This window comes from Podarcis tiliguerta (assembly GCF_965153285.1).
Source record: "Podarcis tiliguerta genome assembly, chromosome: 12".
Classification (NCBI taxonomy): Eukaryota; Metazoa; Chordata; class Lepidosauria; order Squamata; family Lacertidae; genus Podarcis; species Podarcis tiliguerta.
In genome coordinates this window covers 25092945-25115345 of record NC_139545.1, presented here as the reverse complement: position 1 = coordinate 25115345, position 22401 = coordinate 25092945, and the positions used below count along the sequence as shown (strand labels likewise).

The following is a 22401-nucleotide window of genomic DNA, read 5'->3' as shown; positions in this document are numbered from 1 at the left end:
CAGGTATGCAAATCTCTTCTCTTTCACCCCTCCGCCGGTCCCTGGCAGTTGACAGGCTAGGAAAGAGCAGAACAATGGCAAGGAGGAGGGCAATGAATTAAAAGTATTGTTTTGCAAGTCTATAAATGCTGTTCAGGACAGGACATGTTTTTATCCCCCAAATCTGATACACACTATTGGCAAGGACACACCCTGCCGCAGATTTAGTGCTGCAAAATCCCTATCCATCTTTGTGCGCTTTGGAATTTTTTTGGCAAATCGCTATGACTTGCCCAGCTCCACCAAATGCTTTCTTTCAGCCAGTTGACACTTTTCATAGCACTGCTGCCAACATTCAGGGGTGAGTAAACAGGAGTGTTCCTTTTGTTTTTAATCTTGCAGTCAAAGCAGGAAGATGGGAAAAGGGGGGGGGGGAATGTAATTCAGAGGAAGCATTGTACAAGAGACAGGGCTAAGGCATGAAGCAAGAAATTGTGGGTAGTGCGGGGGGGGGGGAATTAATGCGATTTAAGAAAGCACACTCCTCCCCTGAAATCTGTATTAGCTGTAATTATACCCTCTTGAGATATATTTTTTTATCCTCTTTGAATAAGAGTCATTGTTTGCAACACCTATTTTTTCTATGTACCAGCAGGATAACATGTTAAAGATCTGTAGTCCTGTATTCTGCTGTTACGTTTTCACTTGATGGGTGGGCAACAGGTTTGTTATTACATAAGGCTATGTATGCACCATAACATATAAAGCATGTTCTCCCTTAAAAAATAATAATAATCTTAGAAACTGTAGTGTGTTAAGAATGCTGGGAATAATGCCTCTGCTAGGTGTACACTACAGTTCCCAAAATCCTTGGGGGTCAGCATGCTTTAAATGTATGTAGGTAGCCTAAAACTCAATACAGTGGTACCTCGGGTTACATACGCTTCAGGTTACAGACTCCGCTAACTCAGAAATATTACCTCGGGTTAAGAACTTTGCTTCAGGATGAGAACAGAAATCGTGCAGCAGCAGCGCAGCAGCAGCAGGAGGCCCCATTAGCTAAAGTGGTGCTTCAGGTTAAGTACAGTTTCAGGTTAAGAACGGACCTCCAGGACGAATTAAGTTCTTAAGCGGAGGTACCACTGTAAATTAAAAGATACTGTGCACATTTTCAGCTCTGCAGTTATCTTTTTACAGGAAGCCTGTGCATTCAGTAGGTATCTTTCCAAATCTGGGACTGCAATAATTCAAAGTTCAGTTTCTAACAGTAAATTTGGATCTTCATCCAAATCTATATCTGAGAAGTGGGACGCTGTTTCTATCATGAAGTTTTATACTGGAAATGTTTAGGTGAGGTGAGGAGTTGCAAGACAATGCCATCCTAAGAACCACTTTATTCTGGTCCCTTCTACATTCTAAAATGAAAGGAAGAGGGAAATGATTATTGCTCGTTAACTGTACTGTGGTCTTATTGACGAGAGGTCCAGGAATATCCCCAAAAAGAAAATTTCAGTTGGGTACTTTTTATTTTGTCTTTCGTTTCCAATTTCTGGAAGCAATATAGGCAAAGCACAGCAAACCACAAACTCTTAACTGAAATGGGATTTTAAACTATGCAGCAAGAGCACTGGCACAACCAGCCACAGGCATGTAAAATACTTGCGTTCACCACCACCACCAAGTACAATTCTAGCCTTCGTCCTGAGTCTCAGGACAGAATGTTAGAATAGGCTTTGCCAGATTCCACACAGCACATAGGCATCACACATACTTTCCTAACAGAAAATAGATGGGTCTTTGGCATAAAAACCAGCTCCTTATCTTCAGACTTTTGAAACTCGGGAAAAACTGTGGAGTACCTGTGAGTCACTGAGGGTGAAAAATGTTTTTTTTAATTAACCTTCTCAGCTTGTGCCTCACCTCAGTCTGTTTCCAGTAATGATTGTGTTCCTGAACAGAGGTGATAGGTCCAGTACCAGCAACACAAAATGGATTGTTATTTGGGAAGGGCAATGGGAAAGGTCTCCTTTCACCCGAGTAACATGGCTTTTGTATTATCACACACCTTTATTTTTTTAAAAGGCAAAGAAGCAAAGGTCCATATGAAAAAACTCAGAAATCAGAGTTGGGCTTCCTATACCGTTGTATGAAAGATGCAGGATTTTGTAAACAGCCAGTCAACAGCTATAAGTGATGTTGCACAGGTGAAAGGATACAACTCCATCTCTACCTAGTAAACAAATCTAATTGGTATTAAAAATGGAAGAAAACATGGGCAAAGTAGCCTCACAACACAAAAACATGCCACAGAAAAGCCTAGTGAAGGGAGATGTGTCAGACTTCCTTCCCTGCGTTCACAGAGACAGAACCAGACTTGTCTTTGTTGACTCACCGAAGTGAAGTCTATGGCTTATAGAAATACAAACCAGAAGGTCACAGCTCTTCATGTCCAGTATGAATATCACAGAGACATACTGTACATATTATCTGCCCTAGGAAAGCAGTGAAGGATATCAAAGTAAACCATTCCACATTATGAGGAAACACCAACGATGTAATCCAAAGGGCCCATAATTCCATCTCTAGACACTATTTTCCCAAAACATCTTTGCAAACCTGTGAATTTTAGTACGTTTTTTGTGTCATCAATAATGTACAGATGCTATGAATACATTCACATGGTTCGTATGAATGTATGAACTGATTAGGCACAGAAACTCACTGAATTCAAGTCCTAAGTAATCTCAAGTGTATATTCAGAGTAAAAAAAAAAAAAGTGTGTATTCATTGTCAATTACATCCAACTATTTCATTTTTAATTTGCAGACCTCCTTCCTATCTTACCGTACCCAAGGCAGCTTACAGTATAGGGTTCCAGAAAACAATGAAGCTAACATGTTACTTCACATCTATAGACCTGTTTTCACCTCCAGTGAAGAAGCTGCCTCACATCTTCACTAGAAACTCAGTTGAGGATTACTTCTGTTTAATTGTGGATTAGGGTGATGCTGCATACTGCGTTCACCAAATATCCACTGATGTTTCTTCTGACCATGCACACGTGTACACACACACACACACACACACACACACACATTTAAAGAGACAAAGCTGATCTCTTTTCTGGAAGGGAAGGTGACAACATCAATCCCCTTTACTTGCCACACCTACAAAAGTTGCCAAACAAGTTCTCCAGTGCTAGTTTCACAGAAACTATATGTTAGTCGAATATGGGAGCCAGTCTTAGGTTGTTTTGATATTCCAGTCAGGAGAGGAGAAGGAAGAAAAGGTGGCTTCCTCTTCCTCTTCTTATGCTCCCTTAGAATGGCTAGTGGAGAGTCCATGCACAGTGGTATCTGGGGTTAAGAACTTAACTCGTTCTGGAGGTCCGTTCTTAACCTGAAACTGTTCTTAACCTGAGACACCACTTTAGCTAATGGGGCCTCCCACTGCCGCCGCACGGTTTCTGTTCTCATCCTGAAGCAAAGTTCTTAACCCGAGGTACTATTTCTGGGTTAGCAGAGTCTGTAACCTGAAGTGTCTGTAACCTGAAACGTCTGTAACCCGAGGTACCACTGTATCACCAATCACAAGGAAAATAGCACATCCTCAAATGGGGACCCAGCACACACATTTCCTCAAGATGATGATGCAATAAAACCACGAAGAACCCTACTGTCTTACAAATCTCATTTATCTTAATGGAAGAGAAATATTTTCAGGTTAAAGCGCAAATTTTCCAGCCTGTGCTCTTAATCTGGATATATTCATCTTCCATTATTCTAATAGCAAATGCAGCTGGCAAGCACCGCTGCCAGGCTTGGACAGGTAACTCACAACTTGTGCACATTTAACTTTTGCGTGTTCAGCTTTATGCATTTGGCAAAAAGAAAAATTAAAAAGGAGGCAGAAAGAAGGTGGGTGTCTGGGGGTGAAATACTTTGGCAATCCCACCCACCACTGAACCCAACGTGCTTTGACTGTACGTGATTTATGCGCTATCCCCGGAGTATAACCCTAGCGTAAGTTGAGAATTGCTTGTACAGAAAACAAGGGAACACTGAGAAAGAAGAGGGAAGTATCAACATGCTTGGTGGAACCTCAAGGTTTGCAGAAGTACTTCTTTTGGGTGGGGGGGGGGAGGTAATTCCCCCTGCAAACAGCCCAAAGAGCATGCCCAGTCCAAGGCTCATGCTCTAACCACTACACCACATCAACCATGGGACAGCTCCAGTGGTTAAAGGACCTAGCCAAGTTAAGATGCCAGGGGAAAAGAGGGAAGTGCTCTCAGAGTTGGAGAAACGAAGGAACAACCTCCTTCCCCATACTTGCATTTTACCTCTATAACGTACTGTACTATAAACCTATAGTTAAATTGCTATAATGAACTTGTTTCTTTTTCAACACAAGGGAATTTTAAAAGGAGGAACTATGACTGCGGTCCATTTGTGTGTAAAGAAAAGCTTTGTTCTTGCATCTCGGTGCTTTCAAAGAGCAGTCAAGTATCAGCATTAGCCATGCACTTATAAATTATACCTGCCGCTCACTACTATATTTTTAGAAGTCAATTAGGAAAACACTTAAGAATTGTGCCTGGGTTTCCCTCCCCATACACACACATTTCTTTATTTTTTAAAAAAGAAAGGAACTGATGCAATCAAGGAGTGTGCATTTTGTTTTGGGGCAAGGCAGAAGATAAGCTATTTTAAACCAAGGAGGAATATTATGACATACAAATAAGCTTCCTGGAATTGGGAAACGATTTCACAAACCAGGCTGAGACTTAGGTGGACTTTGCTCTCCATTTCTACATGCTGTATAAGGTAGTTATTAAAAGCAGTTTGACCAATGAATTACTTAATAGGTTACCTGAAACCCATTAAAAAATTGCACAAACAAGACATTAACCTACATAGCAAGGCTTTGGAGTCTCGTTCGATATTGTCACTCTATGTCCTACGTTGGACTGATAATCTGATAATCTCATAATGCCAAATGTTATTCCTCTTGTAAAGTATTCATCCATAACCCAAAGCACATTTTAAGATTAGCAGTTTCTTCAGTAGCCATCTGTATTGATCAGCTGCTGAAATCCTCCATTCCCCTAAGCTAAATTCATACTAACATTGTACTTCATTTCAACAGATCCTTAATTAAATTTTAGTCCAGGGTGACAAGGTGTCCTGTTTTACAGAGGGCACACCTCTCTCTGAAGAAGCGCTGCCTGGTTCAAGCCAGGTTATAATGTTTTTAAAAACCCGAAGCAGCTAAGCCTTGAGATTCTCACCAGAAGTTAGCACCTGGATAGCATAGAATTGTAGAGTTGGAAGGGACCACGAGGGTCATCTAGTCCAACCCCCTACAATGCAAGAATCTTTTGCCTAACGTGGGGCTCAAACCCACAACCCTGAGATTAAGAATCTCATGCTCTGCTGAGTGAGCTATACAGGCAGATCAACTTTCTGCAACCTTCCTCACTATGGTAAAGTGTATGGCATTGCTATTTAAGTTATAGTAATCATCTCTAATTCTCATCAAAACATAGCCAAAGTTTCATGTAAATCTGTGCCATCTTTTTGTTTCTATGTAAATCACCTGCTCCTTTCCCTCTAGGAAGGAGGGAAGCCAGTTATGAACATATCTGAAGAAAAATATATGCCCCTAATCCTGAACCTTTTGTTCATGGCAATATTACCTGATGAAGGGATTTTATGCTGGCATCATTATTTTATAATAGAAATGAGGACCTGGAGAGTTCAGTTGGTTAGAGTGTGGTGCTGATAATGCCAAGGTTGCAGTTTCGATCCCCCTGTGGAATAGCTGCATATTCCTGCATTGCAGGGAATTACACTACAGATGACCCTCAAAGTCCCTTCAATTCCAAGATTCTACAAAAGCAGCACACAATGTGGGATGTTTCCAAGCGATCTAGATGAGAAATCTGCCGCAAGCAGAAATCCACTAGTGTGAACAATGACGATTTCTCCTAATTCCAAAACCTAACTTTCAGCTGCGCGTGACAAGCGTTGGTCCCTGTGCATGTTACATCTTCAAAAGGCCTGAGCTTGCTTACTTAGTACGATGAAATATAGCCTGGAGAGGAGAAATTTAATGGGAGACATAATTGCGGCCTTCAAATACCTGAAGGGCTGTGATGCAGAAGATGAAGCAGGCTTCTTCTCTGCTGCTTCAGAGGGCAGGAGCAGAGCTAATGGGTGGAAATTGAAGGGAAGCAGATCCCATTAGGAGAGACTGCAGACTGCCTCAAGAGGCAATGGGCTCTCTCTACCTGGAGAGAGTCATACAAGAGAGGCTGGACAACTATATGTTAAGGACACAGTAGCTGTAACACACACTCAATTAATAATAATAATAATAATAATAATAATAATAATAATAATAATAATAATAATAATTTATTTATACCCCGCCCACCTGGCTGGGTTTCCCCAGCCATTCTGGGCGGCTCCCAATCGAATATTATAAACACAATACAGATTAAACATTAAAAATTTCCCTAGAAGTTCCCTAAAAACTGCAGATCCATAACTGAAAAGAGGATTGGGCTAAATGACTTTCAAGGTCCCTTCCAACTCTTATGATTCTAGGCTCGGTGATGGGCTTGAAAATGTCATGGTCTGAAACTGTTCTCAAAAGCGGGCCTTTTAAATGAGTCCTTAGTGGACTTCCTCTGCTTCTTAAGTAGGAGGCTGAGGCAGAAGGCCCTGGAAAAGGAACAGAAATGCACAGCTTTCGTATTTTTATATAGGCCAGTCTGCATGCAACCCATTTTGTAGCTGAAATGAGTTACTGAACTGAGTAGCACAGCACTACCACATCGTGGCAACACAAAAAGGCATTTCCCATCATATCAGTTGCCAGTTGGGAGAATGGGTACTTTCGTGTGTGTTTGTGTGTGTGTGTGTGAGAGAGAGAGAGAGAGAGAGAGAGCGCACACAACTGTGTGACAGAAACTGCCTATGGCTGTTTTCTGTCTGTGAAGTGCTTTGCAAATTCCCTTGTTCCCCTTTGCTATCTGTCCAGTAAGTCGGTAAGTAGACAGAGACAACCCCCAGCTAGATTCATGAGTCTGTAGGAATTTGGGTATGGATCCTTCACAAACAATTGGAACATTTTTATCCAGCACCCTACATTGGCCAGCGTCTCTGACACATGCAAACACATGCGTGCACATACTAACAGTAGGAGGAAAGGTTAATAAATGTGCCCAAACAAGTTCGTTACCCGATGGCGAGAAGACTGCAAAACAGCCCCTGTTGCCAAAATGCATCCAACACTTGCTTACAGTGCAAACCCGGGTGTCTACTCAGAATTCAGTGAGGTTTTCTCCCAGGTAACTGGGGCTAGGCTAAGCCCCTTGCTTGTGCATGTGCAGGACTCTGCTAAAATCTAGCACACTGCTTCCAAGAGCAGCAACAGGTTGAGCGACAAAAGGAAGAAGAAAGATGCTTATCTTAAAATTAATATTGTGTCCATTCAACAGCCAAGCGGATGGAGGACTGACCCAAAACCTCAAGAACATTATATATGAGGGTGAGCCTCCAAGATTAAGCCCAGTTTCGCAGGATGCAACCGTCCTTCCAAACCACGCCACCCAGGTAATCCTGGTTTCAGTAAATAAGGCATCTTTGCGTAGCAATCAACATTGGGTAATGCAACACAACTATATTACCAGAAGCAAGATTACATCAAGTCGCAAGAGGGAGATGCAATTTACCTTCTCTTTAAATAAATAAATAAAACATCGTGCTAGACATCCATACTTTCAAGAAGGTTTCGAGTTTCCAATTAAGTACCAGAACATTTCCAACAGGGAGGAGGGAGAGCAGGTGGGTGGATAGATACAGCCATTGACCATGCAGCAATGTCAACATTACCTCGCTTCTGGTGAAATTGCCGCAACGCATTATATGCAGGGCTGCCTCTGAAGATGGTTCGGAAACTCCAGCTAGTGCAGAATTCGGCGGCAGTCTGATCCTGGCCCGACTGCACTGTCTGCCGATTAGTTTCTAGGCCCAGTTCAAACTTAATAAATAATAATAATAGCAAGGAGTAAGAAAACACTATGCATATAGATGTACTTGTGTACATACATATACTCAAGAAAAAACTAGATGGATAAAATTATGTCTAAATTGCACATAGGTGCCCTTTAAGGTAAAGGGACCCCTGACCATTAGGTCCAGTTGTGGCTGACTCGGGTTGCGGCGCTCATCTCGCTTTATTGGCAGAGGGAGCCGGCGTACAGCTTCCGGGTCATGTGACCAGCATGACTAAGCCGCTTCTGGCGAACCAGAGCAGAAACACCGTTTACCTTCCCACCGGAGCGGTACCTATTTATCTACTTGCACTTTGACATGCTTTCGAACTGCTAGGTTGGCAGGAGCAGGCACCGAGCAACGGGAGCTCACCCCGTCGCGGGGATTCAAACCGCCGACCTTCTGATCGGCAAGTCCCAGGCTCTGTGGTTTAACCCACAGCGCCACCTGCGTCCCAATAGGTGCGCTTGCTTCCCTGCTGAAACCATATCATCAGGCCTTTTTTCAGCTGGAACTCCCTGGAATTCAATTCTGGCACCTCTTAGGTGGGCACCAATGCCATTCTAAGAGAATGGGGAAATTTTCCTGGTGAGTTCCAGCACCTCTTTTTTTTTCTAGAAAAATAGCACTGCACATCATTATATACTGAGATGCAGCTTACTTAAATCTCAGCTAATAAAAATAAGCACTTTTAGATGTGCAAAATCCAAACTAAAAGTATACAGTAGCTGGGATTTTATCTTCCTGATTGATTCTCTCTTCCCAGAAGCATGATGCACATGAGAGAATGAAGGTATCACCGGCACTGATAGTTTTGCCATCACCACCCTATTTAATGTGATTCCGGAGAAGATGTCTGCTGGAAAGCTAAGTTTTTGTTTTTAAACAAGCTCTAAACTGAAATGTTTAAAACAAGGTGCCTGGCAGGACTGTCACAATATTGAGCGAAGTCAGCCATGATGTTCAGCACAAACTAAAGCTGTGAAACACATTAACGCATCTTAAAATTAATCAGAGTGCACACACAATGACACTCCCACAAATTTTACAGCCTATAAAATACAGGCAGATACTACCAACCAATCACTTTTATATTCTCTCTCCCTCTCCCTCCATCCCTGCCACGAGATGTCTATTTATACAGCAGAGAGATGGTCTTTCATCAGACAAATGGGGGAACTCACCACCTCAATAAATAAAACTGGACTGCCAGACTAATTGTAAGTGGGAATGAGCAGTCCATCAATGTTGCCTCCCCTTTAAGATGTCAGCATTCTTCTTCTTCAGCTGGCTATTCTGGCTCTGTGGAAAAACTAATGGGGGGGGGTGGACTGGGGCAGAATTAAATAGTTTGCTAGAATTTGTCTGATACCCTTTGTAAAAGAAGATGGCTGCAAGGCAAACTTACCTGAGAGCAAGCACCAATTAACACGGCAGGATTCCTTCCAAGTAGGATGCTCGCTTTCACATAGTTTATTTTTATTACCTCAAATATTTTAATGGGTTTTTTCATACAGTGGCCTAGGAGAATTCTTCCCTTTTCCTCTCTCCTTCTCATGCCAGAGATGCAACAGCAACACATACATCTGCAGACATAGGTATTCTGAAGTCCAGCTCCAAGGGCCTATTGCTGGTTCCCTCACTGCAAAAAGTGAAGTTACAGAGAACCAGGCAGAGGGCCTTCTTGGCAGTAGCACCCTCCTTATGGAACGCCCTCCCATCAGATGTCAAGGAAAAAAACAACTACCTGACTTTTAGAAGACATCTGAAGGCAGCCCTGTATAGGGAAGTTTTTAAAGTTTTTATTGTGTTTTTAATACTGTTGGGAGCTGCCCAGAATGGCTGAGGCAACCCAGTCAGATGGGTGGAATATACATAATAAAATTATTATTATCATTATTAAGCTTTAAAATGGTAATTGGTTAAATTTATCAACTAGCGTTCCTATCAGCTTTTAAGCAAGCATGAGCAGGCTCTTATGGTCAAAATAATTTGACTAGGACAGGACAATACTTGTTGTAAGAAAATCCTCTGGAGTGAAAACAATAAACCTGTTTTACTGAATCATAGCTGCCTCCTGAAATGCAGAGATGCCGCAAGCTAGCTTCTTTCTTGCATTTATGCATTCCTACAGAACAGTAATCCCTCAGAAACTGGAATTCATCTTTCAAGCTTAAAAACATAAAAGCGGCCTTGCTGGAGCAGACACAAGGCCTATGAAGTCCAGCACCCTATATCTTACAGTGGTCAATCAGATGCTTCTGAGAAACCTACAAGCAGGATGTGAGGACAATAATAACTCTCTCCTACTTCTGCTTCCCAGTATACCTGTATTAATAGGCACGGCATGTCTGATCTCCGAGGGGGCATACAGCCATCCAGCAGCCAAACTGTGGTTAGGCAACACAATTGCTTACGCCACAATTATATCTCAAGAACTTTTATAAACAGCCACATGCATTTCTCCAAATTATGCCCTTTCTTCAGTTAAAGGGGCAGCTGCTGGAGCTCACAAGAAAATACAAAACCTTTAGATGTACTGTTCCCACCTGAAGACAGTTGCTAAAGTTATTGTGCAAAAAGCTCAACCCTTGATCTCTCAAAAGTATACCAAAGGCATGCAAAGATCTCTAGCTGACCTTTCTCAGGCAATAAAACCTTGCCAAGACTTCCTAATTCAAGGCAGATCAGGCTTCAGCCACAGTAAGAGACTAACAATGCAATGTGCCTGCAGGCTGACAAATTGCCTTCTTCAACTGCTTAGAAGACAAGCAACCCTTTCCTATGTCAGCTTCTAAATCCACTATGCTGCTACAGTTTTGAGAATTCGAAAAGTCACTCAATCCAGGGACAGTCCACATATATATTGGCCTATTCCTAGCTCTTTTTCTTAATGGTGACATGGACCATTCATACTGTAAGAATAGTCTTCACAACTTGTGAGCAGGGCAGTGGGGTGGGGTGAAGACCAGCTACAACAATTAGCTGTAATGTTGTTCACTGATCCTGCTCAGGCTGCACAGAAAAAGCATTTTGGTTCCTGAAATTCATTTTGATGGTGCAGATAAAATATCGTGGATAGAATTCTACAGGATGTGTTGCTCGTGTGTGAAAACGGTCCAGATCCAATGATCCCCAGGCATGCACCTCCAAATGGTGGAGATGTTAGGTGCAATCCTGGCACCTAGCTAATTTCGAACACTGCCAGAGACATGTGGCTTTGGATCATTGGCTTACCAGAGAATGTTGGCTTTACAGTGGCAGGACAAACTGCTGTTGTGCCTCAGAAATCGAAGCAGCTCCAAAAAACTGGGCTGTAATTGACAACCCATTTACTCCAGAGCAGTTCAATTAAAGTCACTGGGATTGCACTAAACTAAGCGGCTGCAGATTGTTGCCTTAAGCACGTGCAGTTTAGGGAATATATCTATGGTGATATATTCAACGGAGAGTTTTCATTCAGAAGTTTTAGCTGCATTTCGAAGTGTAGCCACAAATTGAGGAAATGACCGCAAATTAAGGAAATACACACTGGCTGTTACGTTGCCTACCTCAAATGACAGATTTTCACTGCAGTTTATCTAATCACCGCTATTCCCGTGTTTAAACATATCCCATAACCAAACACCTGGCTGGCAAGATAAAGACCAAGCAGATTTTAAAAGTAACAACTGCATTAACAAGAAGCAAGCTTACAGTTTAAATATAAACTATGTGCATTATGGAGGTGCCCTTCAGCTGCCAACCTCAGCCACGCAGGAGCTGATTTTCACAGCACCATCGCACAAGGACAAAGCAAATCACATGGGGACACATCATGGAAAAAGTGGGTCCCATGTACCCAAGGACCATAACTGAAGGGCACCTGAGAAAATGTACTTATCAGCAAGCAAGTCCTGGAATCGTAAGACTGAAACACCAGGCTAGTTCTAGCCAAGTTCTCTGAGCTATGACAAATATTTGTGACGTGGTAGACTGGCTATGATTCAGACTTGGAAAGAGACTTGATACGCATCACACATCTAAAGCACATGACTTCCCCCAAAGAATCCTGGGAACTGTGTTTGTTAAGGGTGCTGGAGATCTGCAAGAGTTAAATTACGATTCCCAGGATTATTGGAGGGAAGCCATTTTCTTTCAATGCATGATAGGTATCAAATCAAGGGCTGGAGAATCACCTATCAAGGATGCTGAAACAGTGACTTTCTGCATCAGAAGGCTGCTGAGGTCTGTTCCAGGTCTATGACTGGAAACACCTGCTCAGCCATGAAGCTCACAGGGCAAAGTCACTATCTCTCACCCTACCTTAATCCAATAGTCCTGTGAGCCGAGTTAATTTAAAAGGGAAGCTGAAGGAAGCATCCAAAAGCCTTTGGGAGTCTCCCTCATACACACGTTTTAAGATCAGGGTGAAATTGGGGATTTAGAACAAAAGTGGGGAGACTCCAAAGGCTTTTGCAAGCCTCCGCCAACTCTCCGAGTTTGGGAATTTGGAAGGGAAGAGGCTTGCATGGGAAGTCTTTGAGAGTTTCGCCTACTCCCTTCTAAATTCCCAATCTCATGCTGATCTTTAATCTCCACTCATCAACTGATGCCCAGAGATTCGATCCTGCTGCCTAGGCTGCATGATCCTGTTCCCTGCTGGGAAATGGGCAGAGCAGCAGATGCAGGATTAAACCCTGTCCTCTCATCTATCCATAGATATGTCAGCTGATAGATGTGTGAGTGTGGATTGGTAAAAACTGCCTGGCAGGCCAAATTGAACCCCCTGGCAAGCCAAGACTGGCTCGTGGGTCAGAGGTCCCTACCCCTGGCATAACTACTTGAATGCCTATGGTCCTTGGAGGAATTATAGGATTCAAATGTTTGACTGAAGCAAAATCACCATGACCCTCAGTAGAATCAGAATCTGTCTGTAGACTGAATACATAACCAAGTGTCACTCATGCTATCTTCCATTATAGCACCCTGAAAATGCTCATTAAATATTGTGTATGTGTGTGTACATGCATATTCTCCTTAAAAATCCATTTATAGTATATGAATGTCATTCTTTTTGGACAACTGGGGTTGTTACAGTTCCTGTAAAAATCTAAATCATTTTCCATGACTCTCAGAAAGTATGCATTCAAATTTTAAAAATACACACATTACAACATTCTATTTTTACATGCTTCAACTGAGGCAACAAAGCGTTGTTTTTATAACCAAAATGACACATACATACACACACACCAACAACTCTTAAGTACTTACAAATAGTCTCTAATTTCCAAGCTGTTTCACAAAAGTGTTAGCAGAATGTGCTAAGTATTTTTTTAAAGAGACAAACCTCATCCATATTTCCTGTACTTTGAGAGTAGCCGGAAACCAAGCATTTACCACAGCTGCAAAATCCCCCCTGCCCAATCTCCTCTTCCTTGCATCCATTCATATTGAGAGTAACAGGAGGTTTTATTGAGCAGTTTCTCAACCTACACACATTGAAGCCTGCCAAGATACCACACAGCACCACAAAGCAGAAGCTGGGACTATGAAAGACTGTATCCAAAAAAAAGGGTAATTTTTAACGGATGAAAAATGGCAGATTCATACAGCACTGGGACGAGTATGGCCTGAAATTACCGTATTTTTCCGTGTACAAGACTAGGCCCCCCCCCTAAAAATAATGTCAAAAATTAGGGGGCATTATACTATGAGCCATCTCCTCCCATTTTCTTAAATCTGAGCCCCCCAAAATAGGGGGCACCTTATACATGGGGGCGTCTTATTTCCAGGTCTAAGACAAGGGGTGTTTTTCTCCTTCAGTGTATCCGGTGCATCTTCACTTATCTAGGACACAATTTCACCTTTAAGCAGAGTAAGATATTCACCTCAGGCAGTTGTTTGGGGTGTCAGAAAGGGCAGCACACTGTTCGTTATTCAATTTATTATCGTCATCTTTTCTTGCCAAAGAAGCGGGGAAGGTGCTTGTGGGATTTTCAGCCTCAGGCACCAAAACAACTTCACTGGCCTTGGTGCAGCACAATTGCCAGCTCTACCTTAGGGAGCCTGAGGGCCATGATGAGGAAGAGAAGCACCTAGAACAGCCCAGTGAAGGAGGTGGAGAACAGGTTGGAGAAAATGACCCAGCAGCCAACTTTTTTTAGAAAGTGTACAAGTGAAACCGGTAATGGAGGACAAGGTAAAAAAGACCTTGGCTATGCAAGGTTTTTCTACCTTGAGGTAGAAATGTGTCTGAGAACTTGAGTGGAGAGCCTTGGCCAAAATCAATAAAACAGAGCTCTTTGGCCAGTTACATTGCGCTGCTGAGCTTCTAGAGAAAACAAAAAATAAGAGAGTAAACCTGGTAATGTGGAGAGTACTATAATTGGGGCGCTACTGTATTGGTTTCAGTATTAAATAGTTCCAGGCGCAACTAGAAATAGATTCAAGATCGCCACAGGCTTTATGCTTTGTTAAGTCATTGCTCATGCATTAAATACAGAACTTAGTTTACAAAATCTGCTAAAATGCAGTGTAGTGTCAACAGCAGGATTTTTTTTCAGCCGGAACTCAGTTCCCGCTCCTCTCGGGTGGGTGCCATTGCCATTATAAGAGAACAAGGTGAGTTCCAGCACCTCTTTTTCTAGAAAAATAGCACTGACTATCAGACTCTTCATTCTGAAAAGTTGTGGGCTAGCCATGAAAAGCACACAAGAATATGTGATATAAATAATAATAATAATTGTACCCCTGCTCATCTGACTGGGTTGCCCCAGCCACTCTGCACGGTTCCCAACATATACAAAAACATAATGAAATATTAAACATTAAAAACTTCCCTATACAGGGCTGCCTCCAGGTGTTATGCTACTACAACATCAAGATTCATCCAACTTGCAAGGAAAAGGCCTTGAATTAAGGAATTCAGAACCCAGTACTGTAATTTGTGATGCATAAACTGAGCTCATAGTCCTTCCACCCATACACCCAATCCTGATTATTCCAAGCTTTTTTCATTTTAGTAGTATAATTTAGGGCAGGGGAAATGCTACTGCTGCTGCTGCTGCTGTTGTTAAAGCCATTAGGGACCTGAAATCCTTGCCAGTCTACTACAGATCACCCAGAGATCTGCCTGTAAATCCCAATCTACCCACCTTGGCTATATTCACCTCTCTCTCTGTTTTAAGATGTCGCATTCCCACATGCATAGGGCTCTTCAGGGAGCCATCCAGTGAGGGATGCTAATTCCCCACAACTTCATATAGTTCACAATCCATAGCATGGGTAGGCAAAGTAAGGCCCGGGGGCTGGATCCAGCCCAATTGCCTTCTAAATCCGGCCCGCAGATGGTCAGGGAATGAGCGTGCTTTTACATGAATAGAATGTGTCCTTTTATTTAAAATGCAACTCTGGGTTATTTGTGGGACATAGGAATTCGTTCACTCCCCCCCCCCCCCAAATATAGTCTGGCCCCCCACAAGATCTGAGGGACAGTGGACCAGCTCCCTGCTGAAAACGTTTGCTGACCCCTGATTCATAGCATGTGAGCCAACTACTTACAGGAAAACCACCAGCACCCATTCTTTGTGAGCTGCAGATTTGAGGCAGGCAATTGTTTCCAAGGGCGCCAACTGCCAGGAATCCTGGCACCATTTTCTCTTGGTGCGGGGAGCAAATATTTAAAAATGATAGCGAGAAACAGTCTGGAACCATTGTGGGAACGGCTAATTGTAGTACACGGTTGCTACTAGCACCACTGTGGTTGGTGTCAAATTTTCAGCACTAATAAGAACATCAGAAATGTTATTTCCGCTTCTCTCTCAATGAATGAGAAAAGAAACTGCAATTGAAAATGCTTGAAGAGTGTATGTGTGTGTGTGTGTGTGTGTGAGAGAGAGAGAGAGAGAGAAAGAAATTCAGTGGGTGGAGTACAGGGCTTATCTCATACCACCTGTACTTCTGGGGTGGTCCAAAGGAGTGTCCTTTCTTACATTCTACAAATTTCACTGGGGGTCTGCACTATATGTTCTTCTTGGGTGCCCACACTCAGACCATTGGGTTCATCTATCTCAGTATTGTCTACTCTAACTGGCAGTGCTTCTTCAAGGTTTCAGACGGGGGGCTCTGCTTGGAGATGCCTAGGGTCTTCTGCATGCAAAGCAGATGTTCTACCACTTAGCCCTTCCTCAACCGAAGCCCAAGAGAAGACATCATGAGGCAAATCCTCCATTAGAGATTGTTGAGATCAGAAAGTGTGGGCAATCAGGGAAGCTGCAGAGAGCTAGAGAAAGATGAACACACACACACACACACCACCCTCAGCCAGCTCAAAACAAATTCATGAAGTGCCCATGAAATGAAACAGAAAAATGGAAGCCCCATTTGCAGAAGAAGAAAACTTTTGAAATACCAGAGGACCAGTTTGGGCCTAGCATTAAAATTGCTAGTTGCTTGTTGACAGTTTGGCACCAATGTGTTTGCATCACTGCATGCAGAGGTACAGCAGTGACCATATTGTCCTGGCCATGAGCTCAGGCTGCTTTCTCTGAACCCAATAAACAGGAAATCAGTAGCACTGTGTCTAGAAGAAACTAGATTTAATTACTCCCCTCTCTTAAGAAGTGATCAAGAAAGGAGAAAAGAGAAATTTTCCATTGATGCAAACTGGGTGGGTGGGGGTTAAAGAGGCCACAAGCTATTTTTGCAAAAGTGCAGATATTCTCAGGATCTCTGAGCTTACATTCAACAGCCAGCTGGTTGTCTATTGCCATTTCCAAGGCACACAGCAAGAAGGCAAGATTTGTGGTAGTTCCCTGCTGAAGAGCCTCCCAGAAATTCAGCCTTCAACCCCCAGATGTAGTAAGCAATACATGGTGAATGTATCAATTAATCCAGAATTATATGTTTCAGTGCACAAAGTATGTAAACTCTTACAATTAAACAAAACAAAACAAAAGAATTGTATTAAAAATCCTCAACATTGCAGTTCCATTTCAAGCTGCTACAGACATATTCTTGAAGGGATAAAAACAAATACAGGAACATCAAATACTGCTCTCTAACAGCACCACTGAGGATTGCAATAGATTTTATGAGAGATGACTAGACTGATGTTCAGAATCTGAATCGTTTCAGAGAATGCAAGCAAACTAGGACATCTGCTCATGCCTATTCAGGCTAATGAGTTTATTTCCAGTTAACGGCTAACAGGGGAACCATGCAGCTGCACTCTACATTTCAGAAGATCTGAGCTCATTTATGCTTGCTGCACAGCATCACAAAGAAAGATAAGAAAGCAATGATTAGGCTGCATCCAAATGGCAGTTTGAACCACAGTTGGATGTGGTTTATTGCTACTACTCCTCATGAATACTACCAGTGGGCCTGGAGAGTTCATGTTACAATACCCAACATGGAAAGTGCCACCCTTATTGTGATCCTGATAGAACCAGTGTATTATTTGGGGCAGCAGGAATCAGTATGGAGAACTCCTGTGTATCTTGCAGATGGCAGGGGCATTGAACTTCCAGTTTGATACTTTGAATGCCTTTATATGGAGCGACTCTTATTTAAATCATCCAGACCAAGACTCCCAAATTCTGCACAGGAAACCAGCTGCCCAACACCAAGCCTGCTGTGGGAGAAAATAGGTACGGTATTTTCTCGACACAGAGTGATATTACTGTATTGGTCTGAGATGCTGAGAACCACAGGAACTATACCAGTACAAAAAAAAAACTCCTAAGAACTACGGAAATAATACAAGCTCTTTTGAAGGGCCAACTACCATCGGTGGAAAAAGTACTCAAGCTTTCAACAAATCAATCCACAGAACTCTGGCAAAATAAAAAGTAGCAGACAGATATTGAGCAAAGACCTCTCTCAGAGATTTCTCTAATTTAGCTCAGTACTGGAAGAAACAATGCAAGTATTTCTCATGCCACGTATAACTTCACAGACAAATTATCAAGCTCTTTTAAAAAAACCTTTTGCAAACCTTTCCAGCAACAAAGTGAAAAAATTGTGCACAGAATATAAGATTTGCAGAATATAAGAGTTTTGCAAGGTAGCATACAGCTCCCCAAACCTAGTAAGATACCACCATTGGGTGAAGATGGGGAAAGGAAAGGGTAGGGATGCCCTTGCTTGGATTGACCCAAAGAGTCTCCTTAACCCAGTACTGTATTCTGGCAGTTAGCAGTGAGAAGACAGTAGAAGCTCACAAAACAATAGTGAGAGTCCTTTTATTTGCATCACTAATCTTCCCAAACCAACTTGGCATACACCCTTCTCTTCCTCTCCTCCCCAGTGGCATATTTATGGCTAAAAGTGTCAATGCATGTAGTTATAAAACGAAGCTACATAACAGCTGAGCGTTCACACAAGCCAAATTGCAGAGGAAAACCAGAGAGGGACAGAAAATAAGGAGCAGTAAATCGATATATGCAATTGGAAAGTTGCTTACTCTCCCGCCCCTCAAAGAAAACCCAGGGGGAAACTACATCAGAACAAGTAACAAGCTTTCTGGAAACTCAGCCCTCTTCCTACCTGGGAAGTGACAGCGATCGCAAGCATCAGTCGGGCTATAAAGTAAGCTCTTCCGAGCCGCGGTTGTGCCCCCACCGCAGGCAGGGCTTGGAGGGAGCGAGATCCAAGCGGCTTTTCCTCACCTCTGAGCAACCTGCCAAAGCACAGCCAGGAGTCAGAGAAGCCACTGACAGGCAGACAGCCGCGACAACGAAGCGGACGGGAGCGACAAACACAAAGATGCACCCTCTAAGCAGCTCTACCTGCCTGCTCCCTGCTACTCCCTTCGGCGGCGAGAAAAGGGCGGAGCCTCTCGGCCAGACCCAGCTTGGTTCCTCCCAAGGAGGTTCCGGAGAGGGCAAAGAAGCGTCTCGGTTGATTGACAGCGGCGCTGACCAAGGGGAATCTCCAGACGGATCAGCGCCAAGGCGGCGTTGGCTCGCGCTTTCGCGGGCAGCCACCGGGTGTTTCCATGATGTCAGCGAGCAATGTTTCTCGGACAGGTACGAAGAGGAGATGCGGCGCGGGCGGGCCGGCACCAAGGAGAGCGAGTCGAGGCACCCGTCACCCTGGGGCAAGGCTTTCGCGTGGGATCGCAGTTCACCCGGATGAGCGGAGGCAAAGGTGCTTAACCCGAAAGGTGGGCTTAAACTGGCCAAGGCAAAGAGGCATGATTTAGAGTCGGGAGAACGGCTGCTTCCCTGTTACAGCACAGAGTCAGGATTTCAGTGCAACAAACTAATCCCGAACCAGCTTTACTGCACCTCTTCCTGAGCTTAGCGATTTACAGTTTCCATAATTACTTCGGATTTGCACCACAAAACGTATGCAATATTTCCCATTCTTTGCAGTGCGGCTCGGTCGGATGAACACACCATTCTAGAATAACCCCCGCTTCTGCAATCGCCCGTCCTGCCAAAGTGTGTGTCCCCCCCCCCCAAAAAAATGCCCATTTCGCCAGCGAGGAACGCACAGCACCATTAAAAACCATTCAAGCCGTCGTTCCGTGGCCGGGGACAGCGTCCGAAGAAAGCAAAGGCATTTTAAGTTAAGAAATATTTGCAACACACGAGCCCAGCTTTGAAAACTCAGCTGGAAAAGCTTGGAGGAAGCTGCTGCAAAGAAGCCCAACCACTTCCACAACTTAGCTAAAAGAACTCGCAGCCTGTACACATAATTAAAGCAGAGCCATGAAACCTTTAAGAAATAGCTATCATGAAACCATCCGAGTGAGAAATCAAACTCCACAAAGATTGCAGGACAGAATGCAAAATGCAGAAAGGCTCTCAAGATGAATACCTTGTTATTAATTTGCATATAGAAATTAAACAGCTGGAAGCATCCCCAGGCATATTCAAACTGCCCCAGCCATCGATTTCAGAGTTGCGGACACTTGCCTCTCGAGAAGACTCCTTCCCTTCCCATTCTGCGAGTTCTCTCAATGCAGCGACAAAGGAAAGAGTCCGCCAGTCCCACCCAGATTCCGCCCAGGCGGCGGGTTTTACTGGCTGCTTTCAAGGAGGCGGGGTTTCGCCTTGCATTCTTCAAGTAATCTCATCAACGCCTTGGCACCATTCAGGATTTGGGCTGACGAGGAGCCAACTGTGGCGCTTCTCGCCCCGGAAGAACAGACAGCTCATTAGGGCGCTGCCCCGTCAACACCCAGTTCTGGGCTGAGATGGGCTCCCACATTCCACTGCCGTATGCGAGGGACGCCGTTGGTTCCGATTAGAACACTTTCAGCCCCAACCGCGCAAAATAGAAACCCATTGCAATGTTAAAATTAGCAGGAGGTTTGGGGTTTTGTGTTGTTTTTCGAAAAAGGAATCAAGCAGAGGGCGGCGAGGTATTTTTGCTACTGAAGATGCAAATATCCAAATGAAGGCTTCTCACAGCCTTTAACGTGGGCATGCTAAAAATATTACGTTTGCAGTTTGCGTGGGTGAAAGCAAAGAACGGATTGCATGCTACTTCGGGCTCAAGCCACGCGGCTTACCGTTCTGAAAGCTACTGTTCAAAGTTCCTTCTGTCTGTTTTTGCCCTGGTACAGTTAAAATGACATGGACCCTGCTTCCGGGTTAGGGTGCAGAAAACCAGGATAACTGTTCAAGAAAATAAAAGTAAGAAAATGCAGCTGTAATTATCGCAGAATTGATCTGCGGAACTCCTTGTCTCCAGCATTGCTACTGGGCAATAATAGAATGGCCTCCAAAACAGAAATGACAATAAGCTCTGAAACCTAGTGAGGATTCTTAAAAAAGGTAATGGAGGATGAAACACATTTTCTCTCCCTGCATTCTTGGGAGGGATATTGACTACTTATCTGTGCTATTCTAAGTTTCTATAAGCACCAAAATCTGAATCAGTGGCCCTTAGAATGAAAAATATTTCTCGCCCATGCCCAATTGTAACTAAACCTAAGTACAGTGGTACCTCAGGTTAAGTACTTAATTCGTTCCGGGGGTCTGTTCTTAACCTGAAACTGTTCTTAACCTGAAGCACCCCTTTAGCTAATGGGGCCTCCTGCTGCTGCCACGCCGCCAGAGCACGATTTCTGTTCTCATCCTGAAGCAAAGTTCTTAACCCGAGGTACTATTTCTGGGTTAGCGGAATGTGTAACCTGAAGCGTATGTGACCTGAAGCGTATGTAACCCGAGGCACCACTGTATGCACAACCGAAATAGTCAATATTTCCCCCCCTGCTTCTCCCTGCCTCCCCCCCCCCGCTGTCAATTATCATCTGTCAAGTTATAGATCTAAGCAACACACACACACACACACACACACACGGCACTGGCATCTACCTGATCCCAAGCATTTTGTGCCATCCATTTCAGTGGGGCCTAGTTTTCTGCAGCATTCTTAAGAGTGGGTTGCAATGCATAGAATTCAGGATGAATACTATTTGCACTCCCTAGGGAATAGCGGATGCCTGGAAGGCACCATTTGCATACAGAGAAAAGGGAGATTCAGTTGTGCAGAGCACTACAATGGTCTTTGCTCCAGAGCACTGACAATGAGGGGGACGGCTGACTAAGAGCAGAGATGTAAGAGCAGCAGCGAAGTGGGCTGGTTTAATTACTGCTAATTTCGAAGCATTTGCACAATGTCTTTTTATAGCCATACTCAAGGGCAAGGAGCTGCAGTGTCACTGTAGCAACTGGACTCTGACCCAAATGCTGAAACCAAGCAAAAGTCACTCATTATTGTGGGACTTTAGCTATGCAGAACTATCAGAAACCAGTGGTAAGAAATGTGTAATTTGGTTAGAACAGTTACACACAGGAGGAAACTCAGGCATTGACTGCTTGCACCAGTATTCTGGAATCCATGCAAGTGCAGCTCCGGACATAATGCAAACTTTGATCCTCTAGATCACAGATTCAGCAGGAAATGAATCTACTGGGAGCAAAAGGGATGCTAATAGGAATATCCTTTAAGCCAGTATTTTTCACGCATTCCTTCTAGGAAGTGGTAGTTCTCTTTGATATGGCATATGGGGCTGGTTTCTCCTGTTCTTCTTTTGACATGTTTCACAATATACTCATTCATCTTGCATTTAACTTTATCGCAGAACTTCAATGTCCCAAGAGCAGCGTTTATTTCCGTTATAGAACCCCTTTCACTCAACATCAAAGCCATACAGAAAAGCAGGGCTTCCCCATCAGTTTCTCATGCCTGCTGTTCTTCAGAGCCCTGCTTATGCAGCTCTGAGGCTCAGTATTTTTGGTGTTGATGGAAGGAAACAACAAGATGCTCTTCACATCAAAGGAAATTTAGCATTCTTGCTTGCCCTCAGAAAAAGGAGGAAATATTGCATGGTGTCCAGCAAAATCAAACCACCAGTGTA

At 43.5% G+C, this 22401-nt stretch overlaps 1 protein-coding gene across 1 annotated transcript in view; it reads right to left on the bottom strand.

Moving 5' to 3' along the window:
• Positions 1 to 20167, bottom strand: part of OSBPL3 (oxysterol binding protein like 3) — a 97047-nt gene extending 76880 nt beyond the window's left edge. Inside the window, 2 exon segments of the mRNA XM_083404738.1 lie at positions 18573 to 18705; positions 19949 to 20167. The gene's annotated coding sequence lies outside the window, so the exon portion shown is untranslated.
• Positions 20168 to 22401: the final 2234 nt, after the last annotated feature.